Source organism: Diadema antillarum, unplaced genomic scaffold (assembly GCF_040938485.1).
Source record: "Diadema antillarum isolate AM-2024a unplaced genomic scaffold, OU_Dant_1.0 seq00000108_RagTag, whole genome shotgun sequence".
Taxonomy (NCBI): Eukaryota; Metazoa; Echinodermata; class Echinoidea; order Diadematoida; family Diadematidae; genus Diadema; species Diadema antillarum.
In genome coordinates, this window is record NW_027271194.1 from 1164570 (window position 1) to 1170606 (window position 6037).

The following is a 6037-nucleotide window of genomic DNA, read 5'->3' on the forward strand; positions in this document are numbered from 1 at the left end:
TACCATTGCCTAACTACATCTACCTAACCCTAACCATCCCCACCTATTTCCCCGCTAACCATTACTCTACTCTAACCTAACTACATCTACCTATGACCCTAACCATCCCCACCTATTTCCCCACTAACATACCCCCACCCCCGTAGCCTTCCCTCAACACACACACACACACACACCCATATATGCACTAGACATCAACCAAAACAACAACAACATACCCACCAGTGCGCACTCACAAACACCAACATTTGCACGCCAAGTCACACTGCATATTTGTGGTATCTTGGTTACCTGTTTCTTTGACAGTTAAACACACACCAAATTAAAACCGAAGCTAACTAAACATTTTACATGGGGGAAAAAAAAAGTGACCACCATAATGCTGATACATATACCGATTCCTAAACATTAAAACGGCTAAAACCTAAACTGACCATACATCTGACTCTATGAAAGTTTCAACTGCTCCCATTTTTGCAAATGAAAACCGAGCTTACCTGCTTTAACCGCAACGTTCTTTTCCTCCTCTATAAAATCCAAAACAAATTTCTTTATCTTTTCCCTCTTGGGTAACTTATTTTGTTCTCTTGACCGAAATATTACAATTTTCATCAAAATTATCAAGGCATTCACGCATTTGATTCTATTTGAACTACCTCGTAAACCTAAAAAGATATCTCTCCATTCTAATTCTTCTAACTCAACTAAATCATAAAACTCAATAAGAAACTGCCATATCGGCTTTACTTTCACACAATCAAAAAATATATGTGAATAAGTTTCCCTTTCCAATTGACAAAAAGAACAAAGATTATCATTCACAAAACCAAACTTAAACAAATGTTCCCTTGTATATATCACCCCGTGTAACAACTTAAACTGAAATTCCCTATGTTTACTAAGTAAAGTCGTGCTTCTAGGTCTAAGAAATAAATGTCTAATTTCCTTATCACTACAATCATACTTCACTTCACCATATCTTATTTCCAGAGTATACAATTCTTGTAAAGCTGTAACAAAATACTCATACACTATTTTTGACTTAATATTTTGAAATTCTAATATCTTACCAAAAATCTTCACCTGTATATCATAATTTAATACATCCATTTGCTGAAACCTTACACTCCCTGTGGACTCTTTCCACTTTTCTGGAAAAACATTATAAATATCATTTATCTTAAATATACCATTTCCCATAATACCTAAATTTCGAAAATACCCAACGGGTTTAATAAAACCTCCTTGTAAAATATGATGTACATCATAAACACCCTTTTCATATAAATCACAATCAAAAATACTCTTCCCTTTTATACATACTTTTCTATTATTAAATATAACTGGATTCATCACTTCATCTTCAAAATTCCTACATTTATCCATTTCCTGCCATACCTTAACCATTTCTAAATAAAAAGGTGGAACTGGATTTGTCAATGTCAATCTAGACCATTCATAGTCACATAAAAATAAGAACCTTCCTCCTACTGATCGAAAACTAAAATCAAAATACATTTTCCACCCAGATTTCTTCTCACCATACAATAAACGTTTCAACCACATAATACGTTGCGTTTTTGACAAACAGCTTAAAATTTATCATTCGCAGTCCCCCATTAACATAATCTTGATACATAATATTCCTTTTTACCCGGTCTTTACCATTCCACAAAAATTCAAAAACCATCTTATCCAATTCAGGAAATATCCATTGAGGAACAACTATGAGTGATGCAACATAATTTAACCTTGATAATGCATAAGTTTTCAACAAATGAATTTTTCCACACACACACACACACACACACACACACACACAACTGTTAATGCATTTACATAATAATACCGTACATTGTATATATATTACTACGGGGAAATATATATGTGTATATATATCTATCTATATATATATATATATATATATATATATATATATATATATATATACATGTATACATATATATTTCCCCGTAGTGACGTGTGTTAAAATTATTCAAAATTCAAAAAATTATGTAAAATAGTTGGGAGAAATGAGGTGTTTCATCTTCACTAACCTGAAAAAGTGAGATATACTCTTTCATCCATCAAATTTCCAAGGGGGGTTCTTCTGCTCAAACTCTGTCCAAGGGTTCCAAAGCCAGACTACGAGTTCTTTTTACTCAAAAAATCACATATTTTCTGTACATGCACCCAATCAAATATAGTCCCTTCTCTCCATGAGAAAAGCTTTCATCTTCCAACCTGAATGCAGTTTGTAGAGGATATTCAGTTTTGTTGTTGTTGTTGTTCTTGTTTTGGGGGCCAAACTGCATTTCTGGTTTTTAATCATTTTTTTTTTACCTTCGTTTACGATTTTGTGAAGCTGTCACGGACATTCCATTATATTTACAGATGTGAGCCCTAAAGTTACTTGTCTTCAAAGTTACGGATCACCGACTGAACATAATAACAAAATTTCGACCTTTGAAGGGTCTACAGCAGCTATATAGTTAATGTATTTACCTTCTGGATATTTCTCCCACAGCACTAAATTATAACTTAACAAATTCAAATGCTTTCTCCAAGCTCTCTGTAGCAAACGAGGTTATCTAAAGGGTACGGACATAATTAGGTGATCTTACAGGCCACTTTGCTAGTTATTGAAATCTATGGATATCTCTCCTTTATGAACCTGCGTAATGAGCCATTGCACCTACCTGTAGGCGTATTCATTCAGTGCATTACAATAATTTATTTTGTATTTGGAAAGCACATCGCATGCATTAGTTGTTGCTTTGTTGGGCATGTAGTCTGAATACTGTATTTTAAAAGACCCTACCCAGAAAACATCGGGACAGCGTCCGGGGAACAAAAATTCCTTGCCTTGGACAATAAAACGGCAGGAGAGAGTGTGGGGGTCAAAAAAATACAATAAGTGATGTAAATTCACGGAAAATGTATGATTTCTTTATTAACAATTCGCAGAAATTTTACGATTTGAAAATGAAGATGGTCATAATTATTTTGAGTGTACTGAAGGAAAAATCAAGGAAATATTAAAATTTGTTAGACCAAGATCCACAAAGCTTCTTAGTAAACACAGAGATGTTCAATTCAAGTTATTACATGTAGTGGTTTACACCAAAGAGCAATGTTTAAAATTTGGTTTTGTAGCAGTTTGTGTTCTTTATTGTAATCAAGAAATAAAAACTTACGAATATTTATTTTTGCAATGTCTGATAGTAAAAGATACAGAGTCTATGGAGAGCAATGATAATATATTATGATCTTGTTGAAATATGCATTGGGCAGACATTTTTGTTGGACTGCCAGGTAGCTCAGTAAGAATTAAGTTTGTTAATTCTTGGATTATCTTGCCAAAATATATCATTTTTAACTGAAGAAGTAGAGGTTTTTTACCATCATTTAACATAATTCAGAAGAGAATCAGGGAAAGTATTGAAGAGGGGAAAAAAATTGGCAATTAAGAGAGTAAATTTAGCTTTCCATTAAAGGAAGAGGTAATATGTTAATTAATTGATATGACTGAATAAATAACTAGTAAATGTTGTTTATCTGGTCTTTGGAGTGCGACTGGGGTCTGTTAGTTTCATAGAGCTCCAACTGCTGTACTTCTCTTTGAAGCTTGCTGTTACCATGGTAACACAGATTTTTTTTTTCTCTCTCTCTCTTTCTCTTTGTTTTTTTCTGCTGCTTTCTCTTATGGCTAACGCCAATGCTTTAAGATGGTGTATATTATAACAAGATATGTATATATTGTGGAATTTGTTTGATTAAAAAGATACTTTCTAAGTGCAGAGATTGTGATGTAAGCAGGGACCGAGCTAGTACTGGATGGGGGTGGGGGGGGGGGGGGTAAGAGGACAAGTAGGGAGGGTATCCTTTTTGATGTTCTTGTTTTGGCACCAATGTGTAAGTCTCTGTGTTTGAATGTAAGTTGTATGTACGTGTATTTCGGGTCACGCACCAATTGTTTTTTATTTTTGTCTCTTTTTTTTTGGTCAAAATATTGCTGATTGCATGTGGTGTTTATACATTCAAGATGAATGTTTCTGTTATGTAAAATTACAGAAATCAAATAATTTAAAGATTACTGAAAAATAAAAAAGTGTGTATGTGTGTGTGTGTGTGTGTGTTAGTGCATTCCTGACCCCGTAGATTAGTAGTTACACTCCATGCACATGATCTGGGCTCTCTGCGTGTCATTCTGTCTGGAATACTGCGCATGCATGTTGAGCGTATTGATCGGCAGAATGTTATCCCAAGAGAATATTTGGGAAAAGTTACCACAACAGTGTCCAATCAACATTTTGTGTGGAGCTTCTAGGGTGAAAAGAGATTGTCTAGGCATTGTCGCAGTATCTCTGGCTTGAAAGGCTCTGTTGAAACTTGGCCTTACATCAAGTTTTAGGCAAGCCTTCTGATTGTCCGGGAAAGTCTTTTTTTGTATTGTTTAACAGTCTAAATGAGTCATTACATGTTTGTTTGTGTGTTTTCAACTTCATGTGTATTTCTAGGCATACAGCCTTTTGCATACAGTCTTTAGCATACAGCCTTTGGCATACAAATGCAGTACACAGGTATACATGACTGTGTCATCTGTCATGAAAGATTACTCATGACAGGTAAAATGTCATGGCACCAGTTGTATAACATATTTTAGACAAAAGACCACTTTTCACAATATAACTTATCATGTGCACAGAGGTTTCATTTTATTCTACTCTGCATGTTTCTGTGTAGGCATACTTCCAATCTAAGGTAAAACTTTAATATAGACATTACAAAGGATAGAACCACATGTTCTGGTATGCACATTTCAACAATGTACACTTCAGACAGAAAAACTGGAAGAAAACATGAGTAATCAGTTGTTCAAACATAGAAGATACCTAAGAAGCATGAATGGTGTGATGAAACAAACAAATTTATGTGACATAAAATAATATACTTCCAATATACTCATACAATAAGTTTGCATTATAGGACCAACTACTAAACTCTATCATTATGTCAACCCACCATATTCATTCAGTCACACTCATTCACAAGTCAACACCTAACACAAACTCGAAATCCTAGATACTGCTCATGTCATTCTGAAATTGAAAGTACATGAAGATCACGTAAAATATTGTGTTATCATTGAAATCGGCTCTGTTTCGGTAAGAATGTTCAATCACCATAGCATTTACATCTTTTAGCAGTTATTGTACATGTGCCATGGCTACAGCTGAGTTCAGATCCTTGCGCCTGGTTGGTTAAAGATTCACTGAAGGCCGTGGTAACATTTCCCGGCATCAAATCTATCAGCAGGTCATGGGTTGGGTGTAATTACAAACAACATGTTACCCTCGGAAACTCTGTATGTAGGGACCAAACTTTCACTGAGAAATGAAAGCTTTGAAGTAGCTCCATGCTTTGAACAAGGTACTAGGCCCTACATAGTCAAATTATGGACAAATACAAAATTTCGCTCATGCTCATCACAAACAAACAAAAATAATTGAAATGGATGAAATGGCCACATCAAGGCTGGGGGGGGGGGGTGACATTTGTATGTGCATCTTCTCCCATGCCTGCAGAGGGGAAATAGGTAGAAATTTGTGCTCTAGGCCAAAAATCATTACACGCAAGATATGTTGTACGTGGATATTTTTACAGCTAAAAGCAGGAGCAGAAAGTTACCAAAATGTGCCGTCAATGTCCTGCACATTTTGGTAATTTACCAAAATGTGCAATTTACCAAAATATGCCCTAACATACCTCCTAGAGTCCGGGAAAAAATATGGGACAGCAGAGTGGCTGGCCCTATTCTGTCAAGTTCTTGGGTTACAGAATTAAATAATGGTGTATTTGCATGAGTGTGTGTGTGTGTGTGTGTGTGTGTGTGTGTGTGTGTGCATGCGTGCGTGCGTGCCTGGGTTCAGTTGTTCTCATGAAAAGTCATAATGAAGGGTAACGTCTTAACCCTAAAAGGGATGGGGTGCAGAATCTGCATCCCCCCCTCCCCCGTTTCGCGCAATAACTCTGC